The sequence below is a fragment of the Elaeis guineensis genome, unplaced genomic scaffold, assembly GCF_000442705.2.
Source record: "Elaeis guineensis isolate ETL-2024a unplaced genomic scaffold, EG11 Super_Scaffold_31900, whole genome shotgun sequence".
NCBI classification, from domain to species: Eukaryota; Viridiplantae; Streptophyta; class Magnoliopsida; order Arecales; family Arecaceae; genus Elaeis; species Elaeis guineensis.
The window spans coordinates 1,544,407-1,558,435 of NW_027332420.1; the positions used below are offsets into that span (position 1 = coordinate 1,544,407).

The 14,029-nt window shown below is 38.0% G+C and overlaps 1 non-coding gene across 1 annotated transcript; it reads left to right on the forward strand.

Annotated features, from left to right (window-relative positions):
- Positions 1 to 7,614: 7,614 nt before the first annotated feature.
- LOC140854494 (small nucleolar RNA R71) lies at positions 7,615 to 7,721 on the forward strand. Its single transcript, XR_012137711.1, has one exon. It is a non-coding gene; the product is annotated as a small nucleolar RNA R71 (small nucleolar RNA).
- Positions 7,722 to 14,029: the final 6,308 nt, after the last annotated feature.

Here is a 14,029-nt window from a genome sequence, read left to right on the forward strand (position 1 = left end):
TATTTGGCCCTTTCCTCCTTGAAAGCATCTTTCCCAAGTGAATCTAGTGCAGGTGTATCTATAATGTAAGAAACTTTCTCCTGAGTGAGAATAATTCTCAAGTTTCTTAACCAGTCTATGTAGTTAGGTCTGGTCAATTTATTTGCATCTAATATGCCTCTAAGTGATAGTAAAGATGCCATATGTGTAGTTAATCTACAATAACAAGAACATAATATAAGCGAACAACTCATGATAACATGCACAACTAGATTAGGACTTTTATCTATTTGTAGCTCTCATTATTTTATCAAACTTTATAGCCCTCAAGTATAAAAATTGAGAAACATACTAATGTTTCTTAGTAGGGTTGAGATTTCTATTCCTCACAAATACCTTATGGATAGCACAACAAGTATTCATGAGTTTAAAAGTAGATAACTCTTTATCAATTGTACCTCTATAATTCTCAATATTTTTCTCTCTGACCTCTAGATTATATATAGTCTTGTGGATAGCACAATAAACTATAGTATTCTAGTTAAATTGACCTTTCAATCCCATATGGTCATTGATGTGCAAATCTTAAAATTTGTAAATAAAATCGCAAGCGCACGGTGTGCAGAGTAGCACGACCAGCGAGTACGGGTCGATCCCACAGAGACTTGGTTTAAAAATAATTTTCAAATCTATGCTCAAGCGAGCTTTAACAAAAATCGAAAGTCGAAAGTTGTTTGCTAAAGACAATAAGACTAAGGATCTAGGGTTTTTGAATCCACTAGATCTAGATTAGAGAATTCTACCTAGAATTTTTCTTATTGATCCTAACGACTACTCTTCTTATCTTTCCCAAGCATAGATTATGAAGGGACTAAGGCCCAACGATAACCCATCAAGATTCTTTACAGGGGAGTAGTAACTAGGATCCCTTAGGATTTTCTCCTCCTATGCACTGAATCAAGCATGAACTATGAAGGGACTCTGACCCAACTGTAGTTCATCAAAAATTCTTGGCAAAAGAGGAAGAAAAAGAAACCCTAAGAAAAAGAAAGAACCCTATGTAAAATCCCTACTCATGATCTAGCTTCATCGCAAACCCTAGAAGGGATGCTTAGCTAGACATGATCTAAATCTACTTGCAAAATTTAAATGCAGAAAAATAAACTACCCTAATTTCATAAATTAAACTATCCTAATTGCATAAATTTAAACTGCATAATTTAAACTAACCTAATTACATAAAATTAAATTGCATAAATTAAACTATCCTAATTGCAAGAAAAATAAATTGCATAATGTAAAGAGATGAAATTGCATAAAAATAAGATTTTATATATAAAAAAAATTATTACAAAAACCTCAAAGCTCGAGGCTTGAGAAGAGAGCTAAAAACCCCACTATCTAGGGTTACAAGCTTGATCGGAAGGAAGAATACATAAAACAAGGGCCTTTGGGGGCTTTTTATAGGCATTTGGGGGTTATAAGGTTTTCAAAATTTTAGATGTGGGACTAAGAGATTTTAGAGGGTTGTTAGGGGGGTTTATGGTGCACCGATGGGTCCATGGTCCATGCGCCTGTTGCTGTGGATCAGGCGGCTAACCAGATCACCAAATCAGTTGATTTTTGACCAATTTTGATCTGATTTGATTCGGGTTTGACCTAATTGAGTCTTCTTTCTTCATTCTTCAATTCCTGGGTCAATTTAACTCCGTTTTGCATAAAATTTACGCCATTGGAATCCTCTTTCCTTGTTCTTTCTATTGATGATCTCTTCTTCTGTAAAATATAATAACAAGTATCAATTTCTTAATAAAGTTAGATAATTTAGATATTAATTGATACTTTTTATGTCAATTTGTGACATAAATCACACCCCCCAACTTAATCATTGCTAGTCCCTTAGCAATGTACCAAAATAAGATCATATTCCAAAAAGATCTTTCCTTTGCAAATTAATTTAAGATCGAAATTCAAGAAGTTTTCTAGTATTACTAAGTAATGAGCTTCGAATTAGAATCGGTAGTCAGTCTACTTAGAAGCTTTCTTAGAGTATACTTAAAGTTTTATAGCACTTGTGTGAGTGATAACTAACTTAGTATTTCAGTATTAACTTGTACAGGCCAATTGTATCATTTTTCATAACTTAGTTCGATTAATTTTCTATACACCCCAGATTAAACAAAGAACTAAGGTAGCTTTCACACTATTTTTTTTTTACTGAGCATCCTGGTCTTCCCACCACCGTTTGACGCGAATCTCAACACTTGACTTAGGTGAAGAGACCCGGTTACTAGGTTTAGGGCAATCCACATTTACTCTGTGTTTTGCATTTTATTTCAGGCAGGTAGCTCTTTCCTTAAATTTAAATTCTTCAATTGGGGTGTAGAGAAAATTATCTAATTTAAATAATACTCAAATCCTTAATTGGCCTTACAATTAACACCTATTTTACCTTGTTAGTGTGCATGTGCAATTGAAAGTGCTAATAGTCTTTAAATGACCTAAGCCACCAAGAGTCTAACCAGCTAATCTTCTTCGTGACTCACTACATTAGCAAATACTTTCTAACTTACTCTTATTTCTTTTATAGATTAATTTATTTCATATATAAATATATATATTTTTATTTTTTATTTTTTTACATAATATATTAAATGCAAGAAATAACTCATAGTGGAAGGAAAAGGAAATGATAACACCTGATTTTGTTCAAGCTCTCCCCTCAACTTGACCGACATTGTCCCCAATGGAGTTTATCTAATTTATTTGTCCTAAGCAAACTGAAAACAAAGAAAGCATTAGAAATTAAATAAGCTGGGTTGCCTCCCAGAAGCGCTAAGTTTTATGTCTTCAGCCAGACTAAACCTCGAAGCAACTTAATCAGAATAAGTTGGTTCATAAAGAACCATGGCATCTTCAACAGTCTTGACAGGTAATTCCAAGAATGATTTTAATCGTTGACCATTAACTTTAAAGATAACACCATTACTTGGGTTTTCAATCTCAACAGCTCCATGTGAAAAGACTTTCTTTACTAAAAATGGTCCTGTCCATCTAGACCTAAGCTTTCCTGAAAACAGATGTAATCTAGAGTTATATAAGAGCACCTTTTGTCCGATACTGAAAGTTTTTCTTATAATTGATTGATCATGAAATGCTTTGGTTCGTTCCTTGTATATCCTTGCATTTTCATAGGCTTCATTTCTAAGTTCTTCTAATTCATTCAATTGAAGCTTCCTATGGTTTCCAGCGTCGTTCAAATTTGTATTTAGTTGTTTGATGGCCCACATGGCTTTGTGTTCTATCTCAATAGGCAAGTGACATGGTTTACCAAACACAATCCTATAAGGAGACATTCCTAGATTGGTCTTGAAAGCGGTTCGGTATGCCCAAAGTGCATCAATTAATTTCAAAGACCAATCCTTTCTATTGGCACTAACAGTTTTTTCCAGGATCTGTTTGATTTATCGGTTTGACACTTCAACTTGCCCACTAGTTTGAGGATGATATGGTGTGGCTAATTTGTGGGTGACATTATACTTTTTCATCAATGTTGCAAAAGGTCGGTTACAAAAATGGGTTCCCCGATCACTAATGATTGCCCTGGGAATACCGAAATGGGAGAGAATATTTTCTTTAAGAAACTTAATGACCATTTTGCTATCGGGTGTTCTACATGCAATTGCTTCTACCCATTTTGAAACATAATCAACTGCTACTAGAATGTATTCATTTCCAAAGGAATTTGGAAATGATCCCATGAAATCGATCCCCCAAACATCAAAAACTTCAACTACCAAGATTGGGTTGAGTGGCATCATGTGTCGCTTGGTGATTCGGCCCATTTTCTAACATTGAGCACAACTTTTACAATATTCATGAGCATCCTTAAACAAATTGGGCCAATAAAAACCACATTAGAGAACCTTAGCAGCAGTTTTCTTAGATGCAAAGTGACCCCCACATGCTTGATCATGACAAAAAGATAAAATATTCATGACTTCGTTATCTGGGATACACCTTCTAATAATTTGATCAGGACATTATTTAAAAAGATAAGGATCATCCCAAATGAAATACTTCACTTGGGCAAAGAATTTATATTTATCCTGCTTAGTCCAATGAGAAGGTATCTTGCCTATGGCTAAATAATTTACAATATCAGCAAACCAAGGTTCAGTAGACACAGACATGAGTTGCTCATCTGGGAAAGATTCATTGATGGGTGGTTCACTAGATGGTGCAACTGGAATTCGAGACAAATGATCTGCTACAACGTTCTCAGTGCCTTTCTTGTCCCTAATTTCTAGGTCAAATTCTTGTAGGAGCAAAATCCATCTGATTAAGCGTGCCTTGGCATCCTTCTTTGCTAGGAGATGTCTAATGGCTGAGTGATCGGTGTAAACAATGGTGTGGGTCCTAACCAAATAAGATCTAAATTTCTCTAAAGCAAAGACAACGGTAAGGAACTCCTTCTCAGTTGTGGTGTAGTTAAGCTGCGCATCATTTAAGGTTTTACTTGCATAATATATCACTCTATGCAGCTTATTTATCCATTGACCTAAGATTGCGCCCACAACATGATCGGACGCATCACACATTAATTCAAATGGTTCAGACCAGACAGGAGGATGAATGATTGGAGCTGATACAAGTGTATTTTTTAGAAATTCAAAGGATTCCAAGCACTCATGAGTAAATTCAAATTTGGTATCCTTTGCCAAAAGATTAGTCAATGGACGTGCTACTTTGCTAAAGTTGGCAATAAACCTTCTATAGAATCCAGCATGACCTAAAAATGAACGTATTTCTTTCACAGATTTAGGTGGTGGAAGACTTGCAATTAGATCTATTTTGGCCTTGTCCACTTCAATCCCCTTTTTAGAAATGACATGGCCAAGAACTATTCCCTGTTTGACCATAAACTGATATTTTTCCCAGTTGAGAACTAGGTGCTTCTCCTTACATCGTTCTAGAACTAATTGCAGGTGATTCAGACACTCGGAGAAGGTTAGGCCAAAAATAAAAAAGTCATCCATAAAAATTTCTAGAAATCGTTCTATCATATCTGAAAACATGCTGATCATGCATCTCTGGAAGGTTGCCGGTGCATTACATAGTCCAAAGGGCATTCGTCTATAGGCAAAAGTACCAAATGGACAGGTGAATGTAGTCTTTTCTTGATCTTCAGCGGCTATGGGGATCTGGTTGTAACCGGAGTATCCATCAAGAAAACAGTAAAACTCTTGTCCGACTAGTCTTTCCAACATTTGATCAATAAATGGTAAAGGAAAGTGATCTTTCCTTGTCGCAGCATTCAACTTTCTATAGTCTATACAGACCCTCCATCCCGTTTGGGTCCTAGTTGGGATAAGTTCCTTTGCATCATTTTGGACCACTGTTACCCCAGATTTCTTGGGTACTACTTGAACTGGGCTTACCCAAGAGCTATCAGAAATAGGATAAATTATTCCACTATCTAGGAGTTTCAGAATCTCCTTTTTAACTACATCCTTCATAACTGGATTAAGCCTTCTTTGGGCTTCTCTTGTTGGTTTAGCCTCTTCCTCTAAGTATATTCTATGTTGAACTATAGAAGGGCTTATTCCTTTGATATCTGCTATGGTCCAACCTATTGCCTCTTGATTTGCTTTTAGAACTGACAATAACTCCTCCTCTTGCTTGGGATCTAGGTCTGATGCAATAATTACAGGCAAAGTTTCTTTGGGTCCTAGATATGCATACTTGAGATGTTCTGGGAGGGGCTTCAGTTCTAAAATGGGTGCTTCCTCTATCGATGGTTTAGGTGATGAGTTCACCATCTCAATGATTGGTTCAGTAGGAAGTGTCGATTCCTGATTAATCTGATTTTCTTTAAGTATTTCATTGACATCCTCAGACTCATGGATTAACCAGGGGTTAGACTCTAGGTCGACTTCATCATCACTAATGTCAATGGATTCATAAATACCATCTTGGACTACATTGACATCAGCATGAGAAGAGGATTCCTGTTCTAAGTTAAAAACATTAAGCTCAATGGTCATATTCCCAAAGGATAACTTCATTAGACCATTTCGACAGTTGATTTCAGCATTGGCCGTAGCTAAGAATGGTCTTCCTAAAATGACAGGTATATGTCCTTTAGGATTCGCAACTGGCTCAGTCTCTAAAATAATAAAATCTACAGAAAAAATAAAATTTTCAACCTTTATCAGAACATCCTCGACCATTCCCTTAGGGATCCTGAGAGATCTATCGGCTAACTGTAATGTGATCCCAGTAGGTTGAAGTTTTTCTAATCCTAGTTGTTCATACACCGAATATGGAAGGATATTCACACTAGCTCCTAGATCTAGCAAGACCTTTTTTATATTGGTTTCTCCAATAACACAAGAAATTGTTGGAGCTCCAGGGTCCTTATATTTAATTGGCACATGGCTAGATAGGTATGAACTGACACTTGTAGCCAAAAATGCTTTCTTTGGTACATTAGTGGTCCTTTTTCTAGTGCAGAGATCTTTTAAAAATTTGGCATAAGTTGGAACCTGATGGATTATATCTAAAAGAGGAATATTAACTTGGACTTGTTTAAATACCTCTAAAATTTTGTCTAAATGTTCAGATTTATTGGATTTCAGTCTGTTTGGAAAAGGAGCTCTAGGACTTTTAAGTACTGGACTAGGTGAATTTTCAGTTTCTGGTGCTTGAGGTTGAAAGGTAGTAGTTTTAGAAGGTGACTCGACAGATGAGTCATCTATATCATCAAGTGCAACTACCTTATTGTCTATTTATTTTCCTGATCTTAAGGTATGAATGGCATTTACACCATTAACTTGGTTTCCTTGTTGGGGTCGTGGACCATTTTGGTTCCTAGGATTTGGCTCAGGTTGGCTAGGTAACCTACCATGTTCTCGTTCACTAATGGTCGAAGCCAGCTGACTTACTTGCATTTCCAGACGGGCTATAGCTTGGGTGTTATTATTTATGAGTTGACCCGTGGTTTGCATAAAGCTGGTATGTGTCTTCATCATGGCTTCTAGGCTTTTCTCTAAAGAGGTAATTTTCTTGTCATTATCATGGAAGCCTGGCTGGTTGTTCATTACTAGGTTGGACCTTAGATTTTGCTGATTGAAATTTGGATTGCCTACATTAGGATTCTGGGACCATGAGAAATTCGGGTGATTCCTCCAACCTGGGTTATATGTGGGTGCATAAGGATTGTTCAATGGTCCTTGATAGGTGGCATTCACCTGTGCACACTCATTCGAGTAGGAACATTCTTCTAAGACATGGTCTGGTGCATTGCACCCTTTACACATGGGTGCAGATATTTGATTTACATTGGCTGGTCTCTGTAATTCTAAGGCTTCCAATCTACGTGTTAAGGTTGCAATCTTGGCCTCTGATGCTAGGGTTGGTTGAATTTGATGCATTCCTCCTCTTGAAGGTGTAGCTTTATCAGGTTCCCTAGTTGTTTTCCACTGTAAATTTTTCTCGGCTAGGTCTTCTAAGAATTGCCAAGCTTCAGTAGTTTCCTTGTCCATAAATTGGCCTTGGCACATGGACTCTAGCATGGTTCTTGAGTTTGAATCTAACTCCTCATAGATGATCTGGCATAGTCTCCAAGTTTCTATTCCATGGTGTGGGCATTGGGTCAAAAGATTCTTGAAACGATCAAAGTACTTCCAAAATGATTCACCAGCTAGTTGGTAAAATTGATTTATTTCATTCCTAATCCTAGCTGTTTTATGATGGAAAAAATACTTTTTTAAAAATATTCTCATAAAGCCCTCCCAGGTAGTGACAGAATAGTTTGGCAGACTATAAAGCCACTTCTTAGCATTGTCCTTAAGGGCAAAGTTGATTAATCTAAGTTTGACCTCATCCTCTGTTAATTGCAGTTTCATGATTGCACATACCTCCTCAAATTCTCTAATAAATATATAAGCATCCTCTAATCCTGTGAATTTTGGAAGCATATTTATGATTTGAGGTTTGATTTCAAAATTGTTAGCTGTGGGTTGTGGCAACCTGATACAAGATGGTTGGATGGAGCCAACTGGATAACACAAATCCTTAAGGGTCATGGGTTGGATTGGTTCAGCCATTGGAACAACAGGAATTGACTCAATTCTAACTAGACGACCCGACACTCTTCTCCACACATGAGGTGTATGGTTCTCGATGTTTATACAATTTTTTTTTTTATAAAATTTTTATGTATAAGGAAAAGAAAGAAAAGAGAAAAAGTTCTAAAGAGAAGATCCTAAGGAGTCCTAAATCTAAAGAAAAGTAACCAAATTAATTTAAATTTTAAATTTTTTTTTTTCAAACAAGTGAATCAATAAATTAAACTCAATCTATCCTAGGGTTAACCTAAATCTAGACAGCTCCTAACTGTTCCAAGATGACCCTTCAAGCCTTCCAAGTGGAGATTGATCAACTAGTTAGCCAGGTAAGTATAAGAGGTGGAAGGTTCACTCATCGTTGTCTTTCTAGACACCAAACGAGTTGGCCAGGCCAGCAACTGAACCAATTTAACAAACCACCCTCAGGGACTTGCCTAGACACCAACTAATCAAACAACTCAAACTTGGTAGAACTCTTAGGGTTCCTTGTCCTATTGAGCTCGAATTCCTTAAGGTTGACGTCTAATTGATTTTAAGATTAAAGGTCTAGGTAATGCAATATGATGGAGATGGTTTTTGGGCTAAGGAAGGATAATGAAATCCCCACCTTATCTTGTTAATGGGTTGATGCCCTTAGATTAATTATGAAAATGCAAATGCAAATAAACAAGATGACCAAGAATGTAAAAGATTTTAATTTAAATTTTTTTTTTTTAATTTTGATATTTTACTTCACGATTATGAAATATCTTTTGTTTTGTTTTATTTTATTATTTTTTTTTTTGTGATTAAGTAAATTCAAATGATTAGGTCTAAAGGAAAAGTAATTAACTAAAAATAATAAAAGAAAAATTAGAAGCATACCTGAGTTTTTCAGCAATCACCAACTAAATATAGAAACCTAAAGAAAAAAGAAAGAGAGTTATAAAGCACGAAGAACAAATATTTGAAAATAATTTAAAACGCCAAATCCCCGGCAACGGTGCCAAAAACTTGATGTGCAAATCTTAAAATTTGTAAATAAAACTGCAAGCGCACGGTGTGCAGAGTAGCACGACCAGCGAGTACGGGTCGATCCCACAGAGATTTTGTTTAAAAATAATTTTCAAATCTATGCTCAAGTGAGCTTTAACAAAAATTGAAAGTCGAAAGTTGTTTGCTAAAGACAATAAGACTAAGGATCTAGGGTTTTTGAATCCACTAGATCTAGATTAGGGAATTCTACCTAGAATTTTTCTTATTGATCCTAACGACTACTCCTCTTGTCTTTCCCAAGCATAGATTATGAAGGGACTAAGGCCCAATGATAACCCATCAAGATTCTTTACAGGGGAGTAGTAACTAGGATCCCTTAGGATTTTCTCCTCCTATACACTGAATCAAGCATGAACTATGAAGGGACTCTGATCCAACTATAGTTCATCAAAAATTCTTGGCAAAAGAGGAAGAAAAAGAAACCCTAAGAAAAAGAAAGAACCCTATGTAAAATCCCTACTCATGATCTAGCTTCATCGCAAACCCTAGAAGGGATGCTTAGCTAGACATGATCTAAATCTACTTGCAAAATTTAAATGCAGAAAAATAAACTACCCTAATTTCATAAATTAAACTATCCTAATTGCATAAATTTAAACTGCATAATTTAAACTAACCTAATTGCATAAAATTAAATTGCATAAATTAAACTATCCTAATTGCAAGAAAAATAAATTGCATAATGTAAAGAGATGAAATTGCATAAAAATAAGATTTTATATATAAAAAAAATTATTACAAAAACCTCAAAGCTCGAGGCTTGAGAAGAGAGCTAAAAACCCCACTATCTAGGGTTACAAACTTGATCGGAAGAAAGAATACATAAAACAAGGGCCTTTGAGGGCTTTTTATAGGCATTTGGGGGTTATAAGGTTTTCAAAACTTTAGATGTGGGACTAAGAGGTTTTAGAGGGTTGTTAGGGGGGTTTATGGTGCGCCGATGGGTCCATGGTCCATGGTCCATGCGCCTGTTGCTGTGGACCAGGCGGCTAACCAGATCACCAAATCAGTTGATTTTTGACCAATTTTGATCTGATTTGATTCGGGTTTGACCCAATTGAGTCTTCTTTCTTCATTCTTCAATTCCTGGGTCAATTTAACTCCGTTTTGCATAAAATTTACGCCGTTGGAATCCTCTTTCCTTGTTCTTTCTATTGATGATCTCTTCTTCTACAAAATATAATAACAAATATCAATTTTTTAATAAAGTTAGATAATTTAGATATTAATTGATACTTTTTATGTCAATTTGTGACATAAATCAGTCATACTTAAACAATGCTGGCCTTATAGATAGCACAACAAAGCAACATAATTCAAAATATGCCATAAGCATCAAAATGCACTTGATCAACATCATGTCAATTTCTATAGTAAGCCTTGTGGATAGTACAATAAGCTCACTAAGATCTTGACATACTCTATCGATCAAGTTTGTAGGAAGGCCCTTGTAATGTCTATATTACTAATCAATCTAAGTTCGAAATTCAACAAGATCAAATTGACCAGGTTAGAGGTGGGAGGCTTCCTGTAGCTTTTCTTAGACACCAACAAAGTTGGCCAGGCCAGTATACGGATCTAATTAAAAAACTATCTTTCACACTTTTCTCGACATCAATTAGTCGAAAGAATTTGACTTTTGATATGAAAGTGAATCCTGACATTACAACTCAATATAATTTTTAAGAGGATCTTTGAACTGAACTCGGCACATCCTAACTACGACTGCATAAAATATACTTTATATATTATACAATACGGTATGTAATCATAAATTACAATAACAATCATATAATTATGCCAAAAATCATATAAGGGTGCAATTCAAGTCATAACATATGACAAGCAAATTGAAATAATAAAGCAACCCCTAATCATATTAAGCATGCAAAACACCCTTAACCATGTATTGATTTAAGCATCACACTACCATGATAATATAAATTTCAAATTATCACAAATTCATAATTTTAATAACTAAAATTTAAAACCATAGTACATATAAAGTTAAAAATATTTTTTTAATTTTAAAGATTGATGCTAAAAATTGAAGCAAAATTTTTGGCTGTATATGAACAAGAACAATTCTATGCTACTACTTTGCACTTGTTTGATCAAATTAGATAAGGATGTCTCTGATACCACTGTTGAGTTCTGACCATATAGTGAAAAGTGATTTTAAAAATTTTAAAACTAAACAAATCAATAGCTATAACTATTAAAGCTATTGAGTCGAACCCAAATCATAGAATCACCTTGCCGAAGTCGATCAAAACAAAACAAGCATGCAAAAGAGATAAAATTTTATACTTTTATCAAAATAAAAAAATGACACATTGATGATCTCCATGAGACTCCAAAGTAGAAGCCTTACAATGGTAATCCATACGAAAGTTGGCCAAAATCCTTCTTAATTGGTGTGTCGTTGCAGCCTTATTTTCTCAAGAACACTACCGGCTTCGAACTCAAAGAACGATTATACCAAAGCCCAGTCGCCTCCAAATTTACTACTAAGATCATGCCAAGAAGATACTGTTCAGATGTCTCATAACCTAGTGTTGGTGCAGAATTTTGTCGAAGTCGGAGAAGCTGGAGCTGGGATGATCGTGGCCGCCGTCGGGACCTACAAGGAAAGTCTAAATCGAAGTTGGGGGTGCTCCGGTAAGACCCTCCGATGCTCAAGTCAGTACTCTGCTTCAACAGAAATGGAGTGCTCGAGTGAAAATTTTGACAGAGTTTCGAGACAGAGTTACCAGCTTAGAGAAGACGTGTCTGGGGGTCCTTACTTATAGACGGAGGGTGTAACTAACCGACAACGACGTCTGTAACCATCTGGTAGTGGATCGCTCAGAGCCGCATGGAGTTTGTTACGGAAAGTAGTGGCGTCAGGGGTCGTTCAGGGCCACATGGAGCTTGTTGCGGAGAGTGGAGTGGTGTCCATTATCGGAACTTACCAGAGAGTGGTGGAGCTGTATGGAATCCGTTGCAGAGAATGGGGCAAGAGGGCGGCTCTTGTCGTGACTTGTCAGAGAGTTTGGATCCATTGGTTGAAGCTCGGTTGGGATACCTGATGGAGCAGAATGGCTCTTTACTTCATCGTTCTAAGAGAGGCTTGGATGTTTCGAGGTCGTTGACAAATCTATCATTGTCGGACACTTCGAATGCTGATGTTTCATGTGGGAGTCATCTGCTGTAGGAGCTCGGACGGAGATCTTTGTTAACGAAGTCCGGAGAAGTCAGTCTGGGATTTATCTGATGTGGAAGCTCATCTGAAGATCGTCCGCTGGAGAAGTTTGATTTTATGGGGAGCCTGGTAGGAGGTCGGCCGGCGATGGACTTCGGATAGTGCTGGGGAGGCTCAACAGACATCGGAGGCGATCGGCTATCGCAGGGACCCCATTGCTGGAGCTCGTCCATCATAAAAGCTCATCCGAAATCCATCCACTGGAGAAGTTCGGACGGGCTTCAGTTCTCGCGAGAGGTCGAAAAGGGACTGCTTATCGCAGGAGCTCGAGCGAGGATCGATTGCCGTGGAAGCTTGGAGTAGTGTCCCACTGTAGAAGCACGTCCAGGGCCCACTCGCTACGGGGTAGCTCGATTGAAGTCTACCTGTGGTAGAAATTCGAAAGAAATTTATTTATAGTAGAGGTTGAGTCGGGATTTGCTTACAGTCGACGTCTGGGATAGACAGCCTACTGTAGGAGTTCAGAGTAGACCGTTCGCCATAGAAGTTCGGCTCTTGCAGGAGCTCGATTGGGATCCGAAAGGCGATCGACCACCGTAGAAATTTAGAAGGAGTCTGGTTACTGTAGAAATCTCATTGTCGGGAAAGCTCGGATGCTGACGAAGCCCGAAAGAAGTTCAGGGGTAGTCGGTTGTTGTAGAAGGTCGGCTGGCGGTGAGGCCCAAAGAGCTTTTGGGGCGGCCCGGTAGACGAATGGAGGAACCCATTGTCGGAGAAGTCCGGAAGGGTCGACCTTTTAGCGACTTCGGCCGGGGGGTATTTCATACCCAACACTAGTCCCCCTACTTTCAAGTTCGGGCTCCGAACGAGGGAAGTACAGAGAAATTCTCATGACTGAAGTTGCCCCCCTCCGATTGCCGCATTCGGAGGTTGCCAGATATTTTGGCGTTCGGCGTGCTGGTACTAGAGCCTTTTCAGAAAAGATTTCTTCTTTTTGGGATTCTCGTTGGAGCGTGGCTCCAGGTATGGTGTAATAATTATTTTATCCGCTACCAGCCATTTTCAATAGCCTGTCAGAGTGAGTGGGACACACGGCAGGTACAGATCGGTTAGAGGAGATCCGCGATCATAACCGCTCCAGGCCCTGTTGCCTATTTAAACATGTCTTCCTCCTTAGGGGTTTCACCCTTCCTGAGAGAGTCCGTCGGCCCCCTCTTCCTCCCCGAGAGCTCCAGCCTCCTTTAGCACCCTTCTCGGCTTTAGGCGTCCTCCGGATCTTCTATCGTCCTTGCCGCCTTCCCGCACTCCCCAGGCCAACCTAGGTTAGTCCTGGAATTTCTCATTGTTTTTCTATTTTTTCTCCTTCATGCTCTGTTTGTTTAGCTTCCTTGAGGGCCTGCTTGCTATTTTTTTTGATTTTTTCAAGATTTTATAGCTTTCGTTTGATCCAAAATGTCTTCTGATATCTCCTCTTCTAGTAGTTCTAAGAGTTCGTCAGCCTCAGTTCCCTAAAGTCCTGGTATCATGGCCGAACCTATGGTCAGGACTGAATCTTGTCTGGCCTTTGCACCGGACACTATCCCCGGCTCCTTGACTCTAGATGAACTCTCACTGATAAGGATTCAGTATGGAGTTCCTCCGGAGTACGAGCTGGAGCTTCCCGGGCAAACTGACCGGGCTAGCGCCCCTCCTCCCGGCT